The sequence below is a fragment of the Mesoplodon mirus genome, assembly GCF_964341445.2.
Source record: "Mesoplodon mirus genome assembly, contig: HAP1_SCAFFOLD_366, whole genome shotgun sequence".
Classification (NCBI taxonomy): domain Eukaryota; kingdom Metazoa; phylum Chordata; class Mammalia; order Artiodactyla; family Ziphiidae; genus Mesoplodon; species Mesoplodon mirus.
In genome coordinates this window covers 66479-88646 of record NW_028295583.1, presented here as the reverse complement: position 1 = coordinate 88646, position 22168 = coordinate 66479, and positions in this window count along the sequence as shown.

Genomic DNA, 22168 nt, shown 5'->3' with positions numbered 1-22168 from the left:
AGGGTTAGGGTTAGGGAACGGCAAGGCTTAGGGCACAGGTGAGGGTACGGAAACGTGGCACGGTCAGGCTATGTGCTGACGCACGGGTTAGTGCCAGCATACGGGCCAGGAGTAGGCTACCGCAAAGGGTAAGGTGTAGGGCTGGTGGTGGGTTTCCGTTCCGGGCTAGGGTTAGGGTTAGGGAACGGCAAGGCTTAGGGCACAGGTGAGGGTACGGAAACGTGGGAGGGTCAGGCTACGTGCTGACGCACGGGTCAGTGCCAGCGTACGGGCCAGGAGTAGGCTACGGCTAGGGGGAGCGGTGTAGGGTTGGTGGTGGGTTTCCGTTCCAGGCTAGGTTTAGGGTTAGGGAACGGCAAGGCTTAGGGCACAGGTGAGGGTACGTAAACGTGGGAGGGTCAGGCTACGTGCTGACGCTCGGGTCAGTGCCAGCGTACGGGCCAGGAGTAGGCTACGGCTTGGGGGTAAGGTGTAGGGCTGGTGGTGGGTTTCCATTGTGGGCTAGGGTTAGGGTTAGGGAACGGTAAGGCTTAGGGCACAGGTGAGGGTACGGAAACGTGGGAGGGTCAGGCTACGTGCTGACGCACGGGTCAGTGCCACCGTACGGGCCAGGAGTAGACTACGGCGTAGGGTAAGGTGTAGGGCTGGTGGTGGGTTTTGGTTCCGGGCTAGGGTTAGGTTTAGGGATCTGCAAGGGTTAGGGCACAGGTGAGGGTACAGAAACGTGGGAGGGTCAGGCTACGTGCTGACGCACGGGTCAGTGCCAGCGTACGGGCCAGGAGTAGGCTACGGCTTGGGGGAAAGGTGTAGGGTTGGTGGTGGGTTTCCGTTCCGGGCTAGGGTTAGGGTTAGGGAACGGCAAGGCTTAGGGCACAGTTGAGGGTACGGAAACGTGTGAGGGTCAGGCTACGTGCTGACGCACGGGTCAGTGCCAGCATACGGGCCAGGAGTAGGCTACAGCGTAGGGTAAGGTGTAGGGCTGGTGGTGGGTTTCCGTTCCAGGCTAGGGTTAGGGTTAGAGAACGGCAAGGCTTACGGCACAGGTGAGGGTACGGAAACGTGGGGGGGTCAGGCTACTGGCTGACGCACGGGTCAGTTCCAGCGTACGGGCCAGGAATAGGCTACGGCGTAGGGTAAGGTGTAGGGCTGGTGGTGGGTTTTCATTCCGGGCTAGGGTTAGGGTTAGGGAACGGCAAGTCTTAGGGCACAGGTGAGGGCACGGAAACGTGGGAGGGTCAGGCTACGTGCTGACGCACGGGTCAGTGACAGCGTACGGGCCAGGAGTAGGCTACGGCTTGGGGGAAAGGTGTAGGGCTGGTGGTGGGTTTCTGTCCCGGCCTAGGGTTAGTGTTAGGGAACGGCAAGGCTTAGGGCACAGGTGAGGTTACGGAAACGTGGGAGGGTCAGGCTACGTGCTGACGCATGGGTCAGTGCCAGCGTACGGGCCAGGAGTAGGCTACGGCGTAGGGTAAGGTGTAGGGCTGATGGTTGGTTTCCGTTCCGGGCTAGGGTTAGGGTTAGGGAACGGCAAGGCTTAGGGCACAGGTGAGGGTACGGAAACGTGGGACGGTCAGGCTATGTGCTGACGCACGGGTCAGTGCCAGCGTACGGGCCAGGAGTAGGCTACGGCTTGGGGGAAAGGTGTAGGGTTGGTGGTGGGTTTCCATTGTGGGCTAGGGTTAGGGTTAGGGAACGGTAAGGCTTAGGGCACAGGTGAGGGTACGGAAACGTGGGAGGGTCAGCCTACATGCTTACGCACGGCTCAGTGCCAGCGTACGGGCGAGGAGTAGGCTACGGCTTGGGGGTAAGTTGTAGGTCTGGTGGTGGGTTTCCGTTCGGGCTAGGGTTAGGATTAGGGAACGGCAAGGCTTAGGGCAGAGGTGAAGGTACGGAAACGTGGGAGGGTCAGGCTACGTGCTGACGCACGGGTCAGTGCCAGCGTACGGGCCAGGAGTACGCTACGGCTTGGGGGAAAGGTGTAGGGTTGGTGGTGTGTTTCCGTTCCGGGCTAGGGTTAGGGTTAGGGAACGGAAGTCTTAGGGCACAGGTGAGGGTACGGAAACGTGTGAGGGTGAGGCTACGTGCTGGCGCACGTGTCAGTGCCAGCGTACGGGCCAGGAGTATGCTACGGCTTATGGGTAAGGTGTAGAGCTGGTGGTGGGTTTCTGTGCCGGCCTAGGGTTAGGGTTAGGGAACGGCAAGGCTTAGGGCACAGGTGAGATTACGGAAACGTGGGAGGGTCAGGCTACGTGCTGACGCACTGGTCAGTGCCAGCGTACGGGCCAGGAGTAGGCTACGGCGTAGGGTAAGCTGTAGGGCTGATGGTTGGTTTCCGTTCAGGGCTAGGGTTAGGGTTAGGGAACGGCAAGGCTTAGGGCACAAGTGAGGGTACGGAAACGTGGGACGGTCAGGCTATGTGCTGACGCACAGGTCAGTGCCAGCGTATGGGCGAGGAGTAGGCTACGGCTTGGTGGTAAGGTGTAGGGCTGGTGGTGGGTTTCCGTTCCGGTCTAGGTTTAGGGTTAGGGAACGGCAAGGCTTAGGGCAGAGGTGAAGGTACGGAAACGTGGGAGGGTCAGGCTACGTGCTGATGCACGGGTCAGTGCCAGCGTACGGGCCAGGAGTAGGCTACGCCTTGGAGTAAGGTGTAAGACTGTTGGTGGTTTTCCGTTCCAGGCTAGTGTTAGGGTTAGGGAACGGCAAGGCTTATGGCACAGGTGAGGGTACGGAATCGTGGCACGGTCAGGCTATGTGCTGACGCACGGGTCAGTTCCAGCGTACGGGCCAGGAGTAGGCTACGGCTTGGGGGTAAGGTGTAGGGCCGGTGGTGGGTTTCTGTGCCGGCCTAGGGTTAGGGTTAGGGAACGGCAAGGCTTAGGGCACAGGTGAGGGTACGGAAAAGTGGGAAGGTCAGGCTACGTGCTGACGCATGGGTCATTGCCAGTGTACGGGCCAGGAGTAGGCTACGGCTTAGGGTAAGGTGTATGGCTGGTGGTGCGTTTCCCTTCTGGGCTAGGGTTAGGGTTAGGGAACGGCAAGGCTTAGGGCACAGGTGAGGGTACGTAAACGTCGGAGGGTCAGGCTACGTTCTGACGCAAGGGTCAGTGCCAGCATACAGACTAGGAGTAGGCTACGGCGTAGGGTAAGGTGTAGGGCTGGTGGTGGGTTTCCGTTCCGGGCTAGGGTTAGGGTTAGGGAACGGCAAGGCTTAGGGCACACGTGAGGGTACGGAAACGTGGCACGGTCAGGCTATGTGCTGACGCACGGGTTAGTGCCAGCATACGGGCCAGGAGTAGGCTACCGCAAAGGGTAAGGTGTAGGGCTGGTGGTTGGTTTCCATTGTGGGCTAGGGTTAGGGTTAGGGAACGGCAAGGCTTAGGGCAAAGGTGAGGGTACGGAAACGTGTGAGGGTCAGGCTACGTGTTGACGCACGGGTCAGTTCCAGCGTACGGGCCAGGAATAGGCTACGGCGTAGGGAAAGGTGTAGGGCTGCTGGGGGCTTTTCGTTCCGGGCTAGGGTTAGGGTTAGGGAACGGCAAGGCTTAGGGCACAGGTGAGGGTACGGAAACGTGGGAGGGTCAGGCTACGTGCTGACGCACGGGTCAGTGCCAGCGTACGGGCCAGGAGTAGGCTACGGCTAGGGGGAGCGGTTTAGGGTTGGTGGTGGGTTTCCGTTCCGGGCTAGGGTTAGGGTTAGGGAACGGCAAGGCTTAGGGCACAGGTGAGGGTACGTAAACGTGGGAGGGTCAGGCTACGTGCTGACGCTCGGGTCAGTGCCAGCGTACGGGCCAGGAGTAGGCTACGGCTTGGGGGTAAGTTGTAGGGCTGGTGGTGGGTTTCCATTGTGGGCTAGGGTTAGGGTTAGGGAACCGTAAGGCTTAGGGCACAGGTGAGGGTACGGAAACGTGGGAGGGTCAGGCTACGTGCTGACGCACGGGTCAGTGCCACCGTACGGGCCAGGAGTAGACTACGGCGTAGGGTAAGGTGTAGGGCTGGTGGTGGGTTTTCGTTCCGGGCTAGGGTTAGGTTTAGGGATCTGCAAGGGTTAGGGCACAGGTGAGGGTACAGAAACGTGGGAGGGTCAGGCTACGTGCAGACGCACGGGTCAGTGCCAGCGTACGGGCCAGGAGTAGGCTACGGCTTGGGGGAAAGGTGTAGGGTTGGTGGTGGGTTTCCGTTCCGGGCTAGGGTTAGGGTTAGGGAACGGCAAGGCTTAGGGCACAGTTGAGGGTACGGAAACGTGTGAGGGTCAGGCTACGTGCTGACGCACGGGTCAGTGCCAGCATACGGGCCAGGAGTATGCTACAGCGTAGGGTAAGGTATAGGGCTGGTGGTGGGTTTCCGTTCCAGGCTAGGGTTAGGGTTAGAGAACGGAAAGGCTTAGGGCACAGGTGAGGGTACGGAAACGTGGGGGGGTCAGGCTACGGGCTGACGCACGGGTCAGTTCCAGCGTACGGGCCAGGAATAGGCTACGGCGTAGGGTAAGGTGTAGGGCTGGTGGTGGGTTTTCATTCCGGGCTAGGGTTAGGGTTAGGGAACGGCAAGTCTTAGGGCACAGGTGAGGGCACGGAAACGTGGGAGGGTCAGGCTACGTGCTGACGCACGGGTCAGTGACAGCGTACGGGCCAGGAGTAGGCTACGGCTTGGGGGAAAGGTGTAGGGTGGGTGGTGGGTTTCCGTTCCGGGCTAGGGTTAGGGTTAGGGAACGGCAAGGCTTAGGGCACAGGTGAGGGTACGGAAACGTGGGAGGTTCAGCCTACATGCTGACGCACGGCTCATTGCCAGCGTACGGGCGAGGAGTAGGCTACGGCTTGGGGGTAAGTTGTAGGTCTGGTGGTGGGTTTCCGTTCTTGGCTAGGGTTAGGGTTAGGGAACGGCAAGGCTTAGGGCAGAGGTGAAGATACGGAAACGTGGGAGGGTCAGGCTACGTGCTGACGCATGGGTCAGTGCCAGCGTACGGGCCAGGAGTAGGCTACGGCTTGGGGGAAATGTGTAGGGTTGGTGGTGGGTTTCCGTGCCGGGCTAGGGTTAGGGTTAGGCAACGGCAAGTCTTAGGGCTCAGGTAAGGGTACGGAAACGTGTGAGGGTGAGGCTACGTGCTGACGCACGGGTCAGTGCCAGCGTACGGGCCAGGAGTAGGCTACGGCTTATGGGTAAGGTGTAGGGCTGGTGGTGGGTTTCTGTCCCGGCCTAGGGTTAGGGTTAGGGAACGGCAAGGCTTAGGGCACTGGTGAGGTTACGGAAACGTGGGAGGGTCAGGCTACGTGCTGACGCATGGGTCAGTGCCAGCGTACGGGCCAGGAGTAGGCTACGGCGTAGGGTAAGGTGTAGGGCTGATGGTTGGTTTCCGTTCCGGGCTAGGGTTAGGGTTAGGGAACGGCAAGGCTTAGGGCACAGGTGAGGGTACGGAAACGTGGGACGGTCAGGCTATGTGCTGACGCACGGGTCAGTGCCAGCGTACGGGCCAGGAGTAGGCTACGGCTTGGGGGAAAGGTGTAGGGTTGGTGGTGGGTTTCCGTTCCGGGCTAGGGCTAGGTTTAGGGAACGGCACGGCTTAGGGCACAGGTGAGGGTACGGAAACGTGGGAGGGTCAGGCTACGTGCTGACGCACGGGTCAGTGCCAGGGTACGGGCCAGGAGTAGGCTACGGCTTGGGGGTAAGGTGTAGGGCTGGTGGTGAGTTTCTGTGTCGCCCTAGGGTTAGGGTTAGGGAACGGAAAGGCTTAGGGCACAGGTGAGGGTACGGAAACGTTGGAGGGTCAGGCTACGTGCTGACGCATGGGTCATTGCCAGCGTACGGGCCAGGAGTAGGCTATAGCTTAGGGTAAGGTGTAGGGCTGGTGGTGGGTTTCCATTCTGGGCTAGGGTTATGTTTAGGGAACGGCAAGCCTTAGGGCACAGGTGAGGTTACGGAAACGTGGGAGGGTCAGGCTACGTGCTGACGCATGGGTCAGTGCCAGCATACGGGCCAGAAGTAGGCTACGGCGTAGGGTAAGGTGTAGGGCTGGTGGTGGGTTTTCGTTCCGGTCTAGGGTTAGGGTTAGGGAACGACAAGGCTTAGGGCACAGGTGAGGGTACAGAAACGTGGGAGGGTCAGGCTACGTGCTGACGCACGGGTCAGTGCCAGCGTACGGGCCAGGAGTAGGCTACGGCTTGGGGGAAAGGTGTAGGGTTGGTGGTGGGTTTCCGTTCTGGGCTAGGGTTAGGGTAAGGGAACGGCAAGGCTTAGGGCACAGGTGAGGGTACGGAAACGTGTGAGGGTCAGTCTACGTGCTGACGCACGGTCACTGCCAGCATACGGGCCAGGAGTAGGCTACAGCGTAGGGTAAGGTGTAGGGCTGGTTGTGGGTTTCCGTTCCGGGCTAGGGTTAGGGTTAGGGAACGGTAAGGCTTAGGGCACATGTGAGGGTACGGAAACGTGGCACGATCAGGCTATGTGCTGACGCACGGTTTAGTGCCAGCATACGCGCCAGGAGTAGGCTACCGCACAGGGTCAGGTGTAGGGCTGGTGGTGGGTTTCCATTGTGGGCTAGGGTTAGGGTTAGGGAACGGCAAGGCTTAGGGCACAGGTGAGGGTACGGAAACGTGGGAGGAGGGTCAGGCTACGTGCTGACGCACGGGTCAGTGCCAGCGTACGGGCCAGGAGTAGGCTACGGCTTGGGGGTAAGGTGTAGGGCTGGTGGTGGGTTTCCGTTCCAGGCTAGGGTTAGGGTTAGGGAACGGCAAGGCTTAGGGCTCAGGTGAGGGTACGGAAACTTGGGAGGGTCAGGCTACGTGCTGACGCACGGGTCAGTGCCAGCGTACGGGCCAGGAGTAGGCTACGGCGTAGGTTAAGGTTTAGGGCTGGTGGTGGGTTTCTGTGTCGGCCTAGGGTTAGGGTTAGGGAACGGCAAGGCTTAGGGCACAGGTGAGGGTACGGAAACGTGGCACGGTCAGGCTATGTGCTGACGCACGGGTCAGTGCCAGCATATGGGCACGGAGTAGCCTACCGCACAGGGTAAGGTGTAGGGCTGTTGGTGGGTTTCCACTGTGGGCTTTGGTTAGGGTTAGGGAACGGCAAGGCTTAGGGCACAGGTGAGGGTACGGAAACGTGGGAGGGTCAGGCTACATGCTGACGCACTGGTCAGTGCAAGCGTACGGGCCAGGAGTAGGCTACGGCTTGGGGGTAAGGTGCAGGGCTGGTGGTGGGTTTCCGTTCCGGGCTAGGGTTAGGGTTAGGGAACGGCAAGGCTTAGGGCAGAGGTGAAGATATGGAAACGTGGGAGGGTCAGGCTACGTGCTGACGCACGGGTCAGTGCCAGCGTACGGGCCAGGAGTAGGCTACGGCTTGGGGGAAAGGTGTAGGGTTGGTGGTGGGTTTCCGTTCCGGGCTAGGGGTAGGGTTAGGGAACGGCAAGGCTTAGGGCACAGGTGAGGGTACGGAAACGTGGGAGGGTCAGCCTACATGCTGACGCACGGGTCAGTGCCAGCGTACGGGCGAGGAGTAGGCTACGGCTTGGGGGTAAGGTGTAGGGCTGGTGGTGGGTTTCCGTTCCGGGCTAGGGTTAGGTTTAGGGAACGGCAAGGCTTAGGGCACAGGTGAGGGTACGTAAACGTGGGAGGGTCAGGCTACGTGCTGACGCATGGGTCAGTGCCAGCGTACGGGCCAGGAGTAGGCTAAGGCTTGGGGGTAAGGTGTAGGGTTGGTGGTGGATTTCCGTGCTGGCCTAGGGTTAGGGTTAGGGAACGGCAAGGCTTAGGGCACAGGTGAGGGTACGGAAACGTGGGAGGGTCAGGCTACGTGCTGACGCATGGGTCAGTGCCAGCGTACGGGCCAGGAGTAGGCTACGGCGTAGGGTAAGGTGTATGGCTGGTGGTGGGTTTTCTTTCAGGGCTAGGGTTAGGGTTAGGGAACGGCAAGGCTTAGGGCACAGGTGAGGGTACGGAAACGTGGGAGGGTCAGGCTACGTGCTGACGCACGAGTCAGTGCCAGCGTACGGGCCAGGAGTAGGCTACGGCTTAGGGGAAAGGTGTAGGGTTGGTGGTGGGTTTCCGTTCTCGGCTAGGGTTAGGGTTAGGGAACGGCAAGGCTTAGGGCACAGGTGAGGGTACGGAAACGTGGGAGGGTCAGCCTACATGCTGACGCACGGGTCAGTGCCAGCGTATGGGCGAGGAGTAGGCTACGGCTTGGGGGTAAGGTGTAGGGCTGCTGGTGGGTTTCCGTTCCGGTCTAGGTTTAGGGTTATGGAACGGCAAGGCTTAGGGCAGAGGTGAAGGTACGGAAACGTGGGAGGGTCAGGCTATGTGCTGACGCACGGGTCAGTGCCAGCGTACGGGCCAGGAGTAGGCTACGCCTTGGAGTAAGGTGTAAGACTGTTGGTAGTTTTCCGTTCCGGGCTAGTGTTAGGGTTAGGGAACGGCAAGGCTTATGGCACAGGTGAGGGTACGGAATCGTGGCACGGTCAGGCTATGTGCTGACGCACGGGTCAGTGCCAGCGTACGGGCCAGGAGTAGGCTACGGCTTGGGGGTAAGGTGTAGGGCCGGTGGAGGGTTGCTGTGCCGGCCTAGGGTTAGGGTTAGGGAACGGCAAGGCTTAGGGCACAGGTGAGTGTACGGAAACGTGGGAGGGTCAGGCTACGTGCTGACGCATGGGTCATTGCCAGTGTACGGGCCAGGAGTAGGCTACGGCTTAGGGTAAGGTGTATGTCTGGTGGTGCGTTTCCGTTCTGGGCTAGGGTTAGGGTTAGGGAACGGCAAGGCTTAGGGCACAGGTGAGGGTACGGAAACGTGTGAGGGTCAGGCTACGTGCTGACGCACGGGTCAGTTCATGCGTACGGGCCAGGAATAGGCTACGGCGTAGGGTAAGGTGTAGGGTTGGTGGTGGGTTTTCGTTCCGGGCTAGGGTTAGGGTTAGGGAACGGCAAGGCTTAGGGCACAGGTGAGGGTACGGAAACGTGGGAGGGTCAGGCTACGTGCTGACGCACGGGTCAGTGCCAGCGTACGGGCCAGGAGTAGTCTACGGCTAGGGGGAGAGGTGTAGGGTTGGTGGTGAGTTTCCGTTCTGGGCTAGGGTTAGGGTTAGGGAACGGCAAGGTTTAGGGCACAGGTGAGGGTACGTAAACGTGGGAGGGTCAGGCTACGTGCTGACGCTCGGGTCAGTGCCAGCGTACGGGCCAGGAGTAGGCTACGGCTTGGGGGTAAGGTGTAGGGCTGCTGGTGGGTTTCCATTGTGGGCTAGGGTTAGGGTTAGGGAACGGTAAGGCTTAGGGCACAGGTGAGGGTACGGAAACGTGGGAGGGTCAGGCTACGTGCTGACGCATTGGTCAGTGCCACCGTACGGGCCAGGAGTAGACTACGGCGTAGGGTAAGGTGTAGGGCTGGTGGTGGGTTTTCGTTCCGGGCTAGGGTTAGGTTTAGGGATCTGCAAGGCTTAGGGCACAGGTGAGGGTACAGAAACGTGGGAGGGTCAGGCTACGTTCTGACGCACGGGTCAGTGCCAGCGTACGGGCCAGGAGTAGGCTACGGCTTGGGGGAAAGTTGTAGGGTTGGTGGTGGGTTTCCGTTCCGGGGTAGGGTTAGGGTTAGGGTACGGCAAGGCTTAGGGCACAGTTGAGGGTACGGAAACGTGTGAGGGTCAGGCTACGTGCTGACGCACGGGTCAGTGCCAGCATACGGGCCAGGAGTAGGCTACAGCGTATGGTAAGGTGTAGGGCTGGTGGTGGGTTTCCGTTCCGGGCTAGGGTTAGGGTTAGAGAACGGCAAGACTTAGGGCACAGGTGAGGGTACGGAAACGTGGGAGGGTCAGGCTACGGGCTGACGCACGGGTCAGTTCCAGCGTACGGGCCAGGAATAGGCTACGGCGTAGGGTAAGGTGTAGGGCTGGTGGTGGGTTTTCATTCCGGGCTAGGGTTAGGGTTAGGGAACGGCAAGGCTTAGGGCACAGTTGAGGGTACGGAAACGTGGGAGGGTCAGGCTACGTGCTGACGCACGGGTCAGTGACAGCGTACGGGCCAGGAGTAGGCTACGGCTTGGGGGAAAGGTGTAGGGTGGGTGGTGGGTTTCCGTTCCGGGCTAGGGTTAGGGTTAGGGAACGGCAAGGCTTAGGGCACAGGTGAGGGTACGGAAACGTGGGAGGTTCAGCCTACATGCTGACGCACGGCTCAGTGCCAGCGTACGGGCGAGGAGTAGGCTACGGCTTGGGGGTAAGTTGTAGGTCTGGTGGTGGGTTTCCGTTCCGGGCTAGGGTTAGGGTTAGGGAACGGCAAGGCTTAGGGCAGAGGTGAAGGTACGGAAACGTGGGAGGGTCAGGCTACGTGCTGACGCATGGGTAACTGCCAGCGTACGGGCCAGGAGTAGGCTACGGCTTGGGGGAAAGGTGTAGGGTTGGTGGTGGGTTTCCGTTCCGGGCTAGGGTTAGGGTTAGGGAACGGCAAGTCTTAGGGCACAGGTGAGGGTACGGAAACGTGTGAGGGTGAGGCTACGTGCTGACGCACGGGTGAGTGCCAGCGTACGGGCCAGGAGTAGGCTACGGCTTATGGGTAAGGTGTAGGGCTGGTGGTGGCTTTCTGTGCCGGCCTAGGGTTAGGGATAGGGAACGGCAAGGCTTAGGGCACAGGTGAGGTTACGGAAACGTGGGAGGGTCAGGCTACGTGCTGACGCACGGGTGAGTGCCAGCGTACGGGCCAGGAGTAGGCTACGGCGTAGGGTAAGGTGTAGGGCTGATGGTTGGTTTCCATTCCGGGCTAGGGTTAGGGTTAGGGAACGGCAAGGCTTAGGGCACAGGTGAGGGTACGGAAACGTGGGACGGTCAGGCTATGTGCTGACACACAGGTCAGTGCCAGCGTACGGGCCAGGATTAGGCTACCGCGTAGGGTAAGGTGTAGGGCTGGTGGTGGATTTTCGTTCCTGTCTAGGGTTAGGGTTAGGGAACGGCAAGGCGTAGGGCACAGGTGAGGGTACAGAAACGTGGGAGGGTCAGGCTACGTGCTGACGCACGGGTCAGTGCCAGCGTACGGGCCAGGAGTAGGCTACGGCTTGGGGGAAAGTTGTAGGGTTGGTGGTGGGTTTCCTTTCTGGGCTACGGTTAGGGTTAGGGAACGGCAAGGCTTAGGGAACAGGTGAGGGTACGGAAACGTGTGAGGGTCAGTCTACGTCCTGACGCACGGGTCAGTGCCAGCATACGGGCCAGTAGTAGGCTACGGCGTAGGTTAAGGTGTAGGGCTGGTGATGGGTTTCCGTTCCGGGCTAGGGTTATGGTTAGGGAATGGCAAGGCTTAGGGCACAGGTGAGGGTACGGAAACGTGGGAGGGTCAGACTACGTGCTGACGCACGGGTCAGTGCCAGTGTACGGGCCAGGAGTAGGCTACAGCTTGGTGGTAAGGTGTAAGGCTGTTGGTGGTTTTCCGTTCCGGGCTAGGGTTATGGTTAGGGAACGGCAAGGCTTAGGGCACAGGTGAGGGTATGGAAACGTGGCACGGTCAGGCTATGTGCTGACGCACGGGTCAGTGCCAGCGTACCCTCCAGGAGTAGGCTACGGCTTGGGGGTAAGGTGTAGGGCTGGTGGTGGGTTTCTGTGCCGGCCTAGGATTAGGGTTAGGGAATGGCAAGGCTTCGGGCACAGGTGAGGGTACGGAAACGTGGGAGGGTCAGGCTACGTGCTGACACATGGGTAAGTGCCAGCATACGGGCCAGGAGTAGGCTACAGCGTAGGGTATGGTGTAGGGCTGGTGGTGGGTTTCCGTTTCGGGCTAGGGTTAGGGTTAGGGAACGGCAAGGCTTAGGGCACAGGTGAGGATACGGAAACGTTGGAGGGTCACGCTACGGGCTGACGCACGGGTCAGTGCCAGCGTACGGGCCAGGAGTAGGCTATGGCTTGGGGGTAAGTTGTAAGGCTGTTGGTGGTTTTCCGTTCCGGGCTAGGGTTAGGGTTAGGGAACGGCAAGGCTTAGGGCACAGGTGAGGGTACGGAATCGTGGCACGGTCAGGCTATGTGCTGACGCACGGGTCAGTGCCAGCGTACGGGCCAGGAGTAGGCTACGGTTTGGGGGTAAGTTGTGGGGCCGGTGGTGGGTTTCTGTGCCGGCCTAGGGTTAGGGTTAGGGAACGGCAAGGCTTAGGGCACAGGTGAGGGTACGGAAACGTGGGAGGGTCAGGCTACGTGCTGACGCATGGGTCATTGCCAGTGTACGGGCCAGGAGTAGGCTACGGCTTAGGGTAATGTGTATGGCTGGTGGTGCGTTTCCGTTCTGGGCTAGGGTTAGGGTTAGGGAACGGCAAGGCTTAGGGCACAGGTGAGGGTACGTAAACGTGGGAGGGTCAGGCTACGTTCTGACGCACGGGTCAGTGCCAGCATACGGGCCAGTAGTAGGCTACAGCGTAGGGTAAGGTGTAGGGCTGGTGGTGGGTTTCTGTTCCGGGCTAGGGTTAGGGTTAGGGAACGGCAAGGCTTAGGGCACAGGTGAGGGTACGGAAACGTGGGAGGGTCAGGCTACGTGCTGACGCACGGGTCAGTGCCAGCGTACGGGCCAGGAGTAGGCTACGGCGTAGGGTAAGGTGTAGGGCTGGTGGTGGGTTTTCGTTCCGGGCTAGGGTTAGGGTTAGGGAACGGCGAGCCTTAGGGCACAGGTGAGGGTACGGAAACGTGTGAGGGTCTGGCTACGAGCTGACGCACGGGTCAGTGCTAGCATACAGGCCAGGAGTAGGCTACGGCGTAGGGTAAGGTGTAGGGCTGGTGGTGGGTTTCCATTCCGGGCTAGGGTTAGGGTTAGGGAACGGCAAGGCTTAGGGCACAGGTGAGGGTACGGAAACGTGGGAGGGTCAGGCTACGAGCTGACGCACGGGTCAGTGCCAGTGTACGGGCCAGGAGTAGGCTACGGCTTGGGGGTAACTTGTAGGGCTGGTGATGGGTTTCCGTTCCGGGCTAGGGTTATGGTTAGGGAACGGCAAGGCTTAGGGCACAGGTGAGGGTACGGAAACGTGGGAGGGTCAGGCAACGTGCTGACGCACGGGTCAGTGCCAGCGTACGGGCCAGGAGTAGGCTATGGCTTGGGGGTAAGGTGTAGGGCTGTTGGTGGGTTCTTGTGCCGGCCTAGGGTTAGGGTTAGGGAACGGCAAGGCTTAGGGCTCAGGTGAGGGTACGGAAACGTGGGAGGGTCAGGCGACGGGCTGACGCACGGGTCAGTGCCAGCGTACGGGCCAGGAGTAGGCTACAGCTTGGTGGTAAGGTGTAAGGCTGTTGGTGGTTTTCCATTCCGGGCTAGGGTTAGGGTTAGGGAACGGCAAGGCTTAGGGCACAGGTGAGGGTATGGAAACGTGGCACGGTCAGGCTATGTGCTGACGCACGGGTCAGTGCCAGCGTACCGGCCAGGAGTAGGCTACGGCTTGGGGGTAAGGTGTAGGGCTGGTGGTTGGTTTCTGTGCCGGCCTAGGGCTAGGGTTAGGGAACGGCAAGGCTTAGGGCACAGGTGAGGGTACGGAAACTTGGGAAGGTCAGGCTACGTGCTGACGCACGGGTCAGTGCCAGCGTACGGGCCAGGAGTAGGCTACGGCGTAGGGTAAGGTTTAGGGCTGGTGGTGGGTTTCTGTGTCGGCCTAGGGTTAGGGTTAGGGAACGGCAAGGCTTAGGGCACAGGTGAGGGTACGGAAACGTGGCACAGTCAGGCTATGTGCTGATGCACGGGTCAGTGCCAGCATACGGGCCCGGAGTAGGCTACCGCACAGGGTAAGGTGTAGGCCTGGTGGTTGGTTTCCATTGTGGGCTAGGGTTAGGGTTAGGGAACGGCAAGGCTTAGGGCACAGGTGAGGGTACGGAAACGTGGGAGGGTCAGGCTACATGCTGACGCACAGGTCAGTGCCAGCGTACGGGCCAGGAGTAGGCTACGGCTTGGAGGTAAGGTGTAGGGCTGGTGGTGGGTTTCCGTTCCAGGCTAGGGTTAGGGTTAGGGAACGGCAAGGCTTAGGGCAGAGGTGAAGATATGGAAACGTGGGAGGGTCAGGCTACGTGCTGACGCACGGGTCAGTGCCAGCGTACGGGCCAGGAGTAGGCTACGGCTTGGGGGAAAGGTGTAGTGTTGGTGGTGGGTTTCCGTTCCGGGCTAGGGGTAGGGTTAGGGAACGGCAAGGCTTAGGGCACAGGTGAGGGTACGGAAACGTGGGAGGGTCAGCCTACATGCTGACGCACGGGTCAGTGCCAGCGTACGGGCGAGGATTAGGCTACGGCTTGGGGGTAAGGTGTAGGGCTGGTGGTGGGTTTCCGTTCCGGGCTAGGGTTAGGTTTAGGGAACGGCAAGGCTTAGGGCACAGGTGAGGGTACGTAAACGTGGGAGGGTCATGCTACGTGCTGACGCACGGGTCAGTGCCAGCGTACGGGCCAGGAGTAGGCTACGGCTTGGGGGAAAGGTGTAGGGTTGGTGGTGGGTTTCCGTTCCGGGCTAGGGTTAGGGTTAGGGAACGGCAAGTATTAGGGCACAGGTGAGGGTACGGAAACGTGTGAGGGTGACGCTACGTGCTGACGCACGGGTCAGTGCCAGCCTACGGGCTAGGAGTAGGGTACGGCGTAGGGTAAGGTGTAGGGCTGGTGGTGGGTTTCCGTTCCGGGCTAGGGTTAGGGTTAGGGAACGGCAAGTCTTAGGGCACAGGTGAGGGTACGGAAACGTGGGAAGGTCAGGCTACGTGTTGACGCACGGGTCAGTGCCAGCGTACGGGCCAGGAGTAGGCTACGGCTTGGGGGTAAGATGTAGGGCTGGTGGTGGGTTTCTGTGCCGGCCTAGGGTTAGGGTTAGGGAACGGCAAGGCTTAGGGCACAGGTGAGGGTACGGAAACGTGTGAGGGTCAGTCTACGTGCTGACGCACGGTCAGTGCCAGCCTACGGGCCTGGAGTAGGCTGCGGCGTAGGGTAAGGTGTAGGGCTGGTGGTGGGTTTTCGTTCCGGTCTAGGGTTAGGGTTAGGGAACGGCAAGGCTTAGGGCACAGGTGAGGGTACAGAAACGTGGGAGGGTTAGGCTACGTGCTAACGCACGGGTCAGTGCCAGCGTACGGGCCAGGATTAGGCTACGGCTTGGGGGAAAGTTGTAGGGTTGGTGGTGGGTTTCCGTTCCGGGCTAGGGTTAGGGTTAGGGAACAGCAAGGCTTAGGGCACAGGTGAGGGTACGGAAACGTGGGAGGGTCAGGCTACGTGCTGACGCACGGGTCAGTGCCAGCGTACGGGCCAGGAGTAGGCTACGGCTTGGGGGTAAGGTGTAGGGCTGGTGGTGGGTTTCTGTGTCGGCCTAGGGTTAGGGTTAGGGAACGGCAAGGCTTAGGGCACAGGTGAGGGTACGGAAACGTGGGAGGGTCAGGCTATGTGCTGACGCACGGGTCAGTGCCAGCATACGGGCCAGGAGTAGGCTACCACACAGGGTAAGGTGTAGGGCTGGTGGTGGGTTTCCATTTTGGGCTAGGGTTAGGTTTAGGGAACGGCAAGGCTTAGGGCACAGGTGAGGGTACGGAAACGTGGGAGGGTCAGGCTACGTGCTGACGCACGGGTTAGTGCCAGCGTACGGGCCAGGAGTAGACTATGGCTTGGGTGTTAGGTGTAAGGCTGGTGGTGGCTTTCCATTCCGGGCTAGGGTTAGGGTTAGGGAACGGCAAGGCTTAGGGCACAGGTGAGGGTACGTAAACGTAGGGGGGTCAGGCTACGTGCTGACGCACGGGTCAGTGCCAGCGTACGGGCCAGGAGTAGGCTACGGCTTGGGGGTAAGGTGTAGGGCTGGTGGTGGGTTTCTGTGTCGGCCTAGGGTTAGGGTTAGGGAACGGCAAGGCTTAGGGCACAGGTGAGGGTACGGAAACTTTGGAGGGTCAGGCTATGTGCTGACGCATGGGTCATGGCCAGCGTACGGGCTAGGAGTAGGCTACAGCTTAGAGTAAGGTGTAGGGCTGGTGGTGGTTTTCCGTTCTGGGCTAGGGTTAGGTTTAGGGAACGGCAAGGCTTCGGGCACAGGTGAGGGTACGTAAACGTGGGAGGGACAGGATACGTTCTGACGCACGGGTCGGTGCCAGCATACAGACTAGGAGTAGGCTACGGCGTAGGGTAAGGTGTAGGGCTGGTGGTGGGTTTCCGATCCGGGCTAGGGTTAGGGTTAGGGAACGGCAAGGCTTAGGGCACAGGTGAGGGTACGGAAATGTGGTACGGTCAGGCTACGTTCTGACGCACGGGTCAGTGCCAGCGTACGTGCCAGGAGTAGGCTACGGCTTGGGGGTAAGGTGTAGGGCTGGTGGTGGGTTTCTGTGTCGGCCTAGGGTTAGGGTTAGGGAACGGCAAGGCTTAGGGCACAGGTGAGGGTACGGAAACTTTGGAGGGTCAGGCTACATACTGACGCATGGGTCATGGCCAGCGTACGGGCCAGGAGTAGGCTACAGCTTAGGGTAAGGTGTAGGGCTGGTGGTGGGTTTCCGTTCTGGGCTAGGGTTAGGGTTAGGGAACGGCAAGGCTTAGGGCACAGGTGAGGGTACGTAAACGTGGGAGGGTCAGGCTACGTTCTGACGCACGGGTCAGTGCCGGCATACGGGCCAGTAGTAGGCTACGGCCTAGGGTAAGGTGTAGGGCTGGTGGTGGGTTTCCGTTCCGGGCTAGGGTTAGGGTTAGGGAACGGCAAGGCTTAGGGCACAGGTGAGGGTACGGAAACGTGGGAGGGTCAGGCTACGTGCTGACGCACGGATCAGTGCCAGCGTACGGGCCAGGAGTAGTCTGCGGCGTAGGGTAAGGTGTAGGGCTGGTGGTGGGTTTTCGTTCCGGGCTAGGGTTAGGGTTAGGGAACGGCGAGCCTTAGGGCACAGGTGAGGGTACGGAAACGTGTGAGGGTTAGGCTACGTGCTGACGCACGGGTCAGTGCTAGCATACAGGCCAGGAGAAGGCTACGGCGTAGGGTAAGGTGTAGGGCTGGTGGTGGTTTTCCATTCCGGGCTAGGGTTAGGGTTAGGGAATGGCAAGGCTTAGGGCACAGGTGAAGGTACGGAAACGTGGGAGGGTCAGGCTCCGAGCTGATGCACGGGTCAGTGCCAGCGTACGGGCCAGGAGTAGGCTACGGCTTGGGGGAATGTTGTAGGGTTGGTGGTGGGTTTCCGTTCCGGGCTAGGGTTAGGGTTAGGGAACGGCAAGTCTTATGGCACAGGTGAGGGTACGGAAACGTGTGAGGGTGACGCTACGTGCTGACGCACGGGTCAGTGCCAGCATACGGGCCAGGAGTAGGGTACGGCGTAGGGTAAGGTGTAGGGCTGGTGGTGGGTTTTCGTTCCGGTCTAGGGTTAGGGTTAGGGAACGGCAAGGCTTAGGGCACAGGTGAGGGTACAGAAACGTGGGAGGGTTAGGCTACGTGCTGACGCACGGGTCAGTGCCAGCGTACGGGCCAGGATTAGGCTACGGCGTGGGGGCAAGTTGTAGGGTTGGTGGTGGGTTTCCGTTCCGGGCTAGGGTTAGGGTTAGGGAACAGCAAGGCTTAGGGCACAGGTGAGGGTACGGAAACGTGGGAGGGTCAGGCTACGTGCTGACGCACGGGTCAGTGCCAGCGTACGGGCCAGGAGTAGGCTACGGCTTGGGGGTAAGGTGTAGGGCTGGTGGTGGGTTTCTGTGTCGGCCTAGGGTTAGGGTTAGGGAACGGCAAGGCTTAGGGCACAGGTGAGGGTACGGAAACGTTGGAGGGTCAGGCTACGTGCTGACGCATGGGTCATTGCCACCGTACAGGCCAGGAGTAGGCTACAGCTTAGGGTAAGGTGTAGGGCTGGTGGTGGGTTTCCGTTCTGGGCTAGGGTTAGGGTTAGGGAACGGCAAGGCTTAGGGCACAGGTGAGGTTACGTAAACGTGGGAGGGTCAGGCTACGTTCTGACGCACGGGTCAGTGCCAGCATACGGGCCAGGAGTAGGCTACGGCGTAGGGTATGGTGTAGGGCTGGTGGTGGGTTTTCGTTACGGGCTAGGGTTAGGTTTAGGGAACGGCAAGGCTTAGGGCACATGTGAGGGTACGGAAACGTGGCACGATCAGGCTATGTGCTGACGCACGGGTCAGTGCCAGCATACGGGCCAGGAGTAGGGTACGGCGTAGGGTAAGGTGTAGGGCTGGTGGTGGGTTTCCATTCCTGGCTAGGGTTAGGGTTAGGGAACGGCAAGGCTTAGGGCACAGGTGAGGGTACGGAAACGTGGGAAGGTCAGGCTACGTGCTGACGCACGGGTCAGTGCCAGGGTACGGGCCAGGAGTAGGTTACGGCTTGGGGGTAAGATGTAGGGCTGGTGGTGGGTTTCTGTGCCGGCCTAGGGTTAGGGTTAGGGAACGGCAAGCCTTAGGGCACAGGTGAGTTTACGGAAACGTGGGAGGGTCAGGCTACGTGCTGACGCATGGGTCAGTGCCAGCGTACGGGCCAGGAGTAGGCTACGGCGTAGGGTAAGGTGTAGGGCTGGTGGTGGGTTTTCGTTCCTGTCTAGGGTTAGGGTTAGGGAACGGCAAGGCTTAGGGCACAGGTGAGGGTACGGAAACGTGTGAGGGTCAGGCTACGTGCTGACGGACGGGTCAGTGCCAGCGTACGGGCCAGGAGTAGACTATGGCTTGGGTGTAAGGTGTAAGGCTGGTGGTGGCTTTCCGTTCCGGGCTAGGGTTAGGGATAGGGAAGGGCAAGGCTTAGGGCACAGGTGAGGGTACGGAAACGTGGGAGGGTCAGGCTACGTGCTGACGCACGTGTCAGTGCCAGCGTACGGGCGAGGAGTAGGCTACGGCTTGGGGGTAAGGTGTAGGGCTGGTGGTGGGTTTCCGTTCCGGGCTAGAGTTAGGGTTAGGGAACGGCAAGGCTCAGGGCAGAAGTGAAGGTACGGAAACGTGGGAGGGTCAGGCTACGTGCCCACGCATGGGTCAGTGCCAGCGTACGGGCCAGGAGTAGGCTACGGCTTAGGGTAAGGTGTAGGGCTGGTGGTGGGTTTCCGTTCTGGGCTAGGGTTAGGGTTAGGGTACGGCAAGGCTTAGGGCACTGGTGAGGGTACGTAAAGGTCGGAGGGTCAGGCTACATTCTGACGCACGGGTCAGTGCCAGCATACGGGCCAGGAGTAGGCTACGGCGTAGGGTAAGGTGTAGGGCTGGTGGTGGGTTTCCGTTCCGGGCCAGGGTTAGGGTTAGGGAACGGCAAGTCTTATGGCACAGGTGAGGGTACGGAAACGTGTGAGGGTGACGCTACGTGCTGACGCACGGGTCAGTGCCAGCATACGGGCCAGGAGTAGGGTACGGCGTAGGGTAAGGTGTAGGGCTGGTGGTGGGTTTTCGTTCCGGTCTAGGGTTAGGGTTAGGGAACGGCAAGGCTTAGGGCACAGGTGAGGGTACAGAAACGTGGGAGGGTTAGGCTACGTGCTGACGCACGGGTCAGTGCCAGCGTACGGGCCAGGATTAGGCTACGGCGTGGGGGCAAGTTGTAGGGTTGGTGGTGGGTTTCCGTTCCGGGCTAGGGTTAGGGTTAGGGAACAGCAAGGCTTAGGGCACAGGTGAGGGTACGGAAACGTGGGAGGGTCAGGCTACGTGCTGACGCACGGGTCAGTGCCAGCGTACGGGCCAGGAGTAGGCTACGGCTTGGGGGTAAGGTGTAGGGCTGGTGGTGGGTTTCTGTGTCGGCCTAGGGTTAGGGTTAGGGAACGGCAAGGCTTAGGGCACAGGTGAGGGTACGGAAACGTTGGAGGGTCAGGCTACGTGCTGACGCATGGGTCATTGCCACCGTACAGGCCAGGAGTAGGCTACAGCTTAGGGTAAGGTGTAGGGCTGGTGGTGGGTTTCCGTTTTGGGCTAGGGTTAGGGTTAGGGAACGGCAAGGCTTAGGGCACAGGTGAGGTTACGTAAACGTGGGAGGGTCAGGCTACGTTCTGACGCACGGGTCAGTGCCAGCATACGGGCCAGGAGTAGGCTACGGCGTAGGGTATGGTGTAGGGCTGGTGGTGGGTTTTCGTTACGGGCTAGGGTTAGGTTTAGGGAACGGCAAGGCTTAGGGCACATGTGAGGGTACGGAAACGTGGCACGATCAGGCTATGTGCTGACGCACGGGTCAGTGCCAGCATACGGGCCAGGAGTAGGGTACGGCGTAGGGTAAGGTGTAGGGCTGGTGGTGGGTTTCCATTCCGGGCTAGGGTTAGGGTTAGGGAACGGCAAGGCTTAGGGCACAGGTGAGGGTACGGAAACGTGGGAAGGTCAGGCTACGTGCTGACGCACGGGTCAGTGCCAGGGTACGGGCCAGGAGTAGGTTACGGCTTGGGGGTAAGATGTAGGGCTGGTGGTGGGTTTCTGTGCCGGCCTAGGGTTAGGGTTAGGGAACGGCAAGCCTTAGGGCACAGGTGAGTTTACGGAAACGTGGGAGGGTCAGGCTACGTGCTGACGCATGGGTCAGTGCCAGCGTACGGGCCAGGAGTAGGCTACGGCGTAGGGTAAGGTGTAGGGCTGGTGGTGGGTTTTCGTTCCTGTCTAGGGTTAGGGTTAGGGAACGGCAAGGCTTAGGGCACAGGTGAGGGTACGGAAACGTGTGAGGGTCAGGCTACGTGCTGACGGACGGGTCAGTGCCAGCGTACGGGCCAGGAGTAGACTATGGCTTGGGTGTAAGGTGTAAGGCTGGTGGTGGCTTTCCGTTCCGGGCTAGGGTTAGGGATAGGGAAGGGCAAGGCTTAGGGCACAGGTGAGGGTACGGAAACGTGGGAGGGTCAGGCTACGTGCTGACGCACGTGTCAGTGCCAGCGTACGGGCGAGGAGTAGGCTACGGCTTGGGGGTAAGGTGTAGGGCTGGTGGTGGGTTTCCGTTCCGGGCTAGAGTTAGGGTTAGGGAACGGCAAGGCTCAGGGCAGAAGTGAAGGTACGGAAACGTGGGAGGGTCAGGCTACGTGCCCACGCATGGGTCAGTGCCAGCGTACGGGCCAGGAGTAGGCTACGGCTTAGGGTAAGGTGTAGGGCTGGTGGTGGGTTTCCGTTCTGGGCTAGGGTTAGGGTTAGGGTACGGCAAGGCTTAGGGCACTGGTGAGGGTACGTAAAGGTCGGAGGGTCAGGCTACATTCTGACGCACGGGTCAGTGCCAGCATACGGGCCAGGAGTAGGCTACGGCGTAGGGTAAGGTGTAGGGCTGGTGGTGGGTTTCCGTTCAGGGCCAGGGTTAGGGTTAGGGAACGGGAAGGCTTAGGGCACAGGTGACGGTACGGAAACGTGGCACGGTCAGGCTATCTGCTGACGCATGGGTCAGTGCCAGCGTACGGGCCAGGAGTAGGCTACCGCACAGGGTAAGGTGTAGGGCTGGTGGTGGGTTTCCGTTCCGGGCTAGGGTTAGGGTTAGGGAACGGCAAGGCTTAGGGCACAGGTGAGGGTACTTAAACGTGGGGGGGTCAGGCTACGTGCTGACGCACGGGTCAGTGCCAGCGTACGGGCCAGGAGTAGGCTACGGCTTGGGGGTAAGGTGTAGGGCTGGTGGTGGGTTTCTGTGTCGGCCTAGGGTTAGGGTTAGGGAACGGAAAGCCTTAGGGCACAGGTGAGGGTACGGAAACTTTGGAGGGTCAGGCTACGTGCTGACGCATGGGTCATGGCCAGCGTACGGGCCAGGAGTAGGCTACAGCTTAGAGTAAGGTGTAGGGCTGGTGGTGGGTTTCCGTTCTGGGCTAGGGTTAGGTTTAGGGAACGGCAAGGCTTCGGGCACAGGTGAGGGTACGTAAACGTGGGAGGGACAGGCTACGTTCTGACGCACGGGTCGGTGCCAGCATACAGACTAGGAGTAGGCTACGGCGTAGGGTAAGGTGTAGGGCTGGTGGTGGGTTTCCGTTCCGGGCTAGGGTTAGGGTTAGGGAACGGCAAGGCTTAGGGCACAGGTGAGGGTACGGAAACGTGGCACGGTCAGGCTACGTTCTGACGCACGGGTCAGTGCCAGCGTACGGGCCAGGAGTAGGCTACGGCTTGGGGGTAAGGTGTAGGGCTGGTGGTGTGTTTCTGTGTCGGTCTATGGTTAGTGTTAGGGAACGGCAAGGCTTAGGGCACAGGTGAGGTTACGGAAACGTGGGAGGGTCAGGCTACGTGCTGACGCATGGGTCAGTGCCAGCGTACGGGCCAGGAGTAGGCTACGGCGTAGGGTAAGGTTTAGGGCTGGTGGTGGGTTTTCGTTCCGGTCTAGGGTTTGGGTTAGGGAACGGCAAGGCTTAGGGCACAGGTGAGGGTACGGAAACGTGG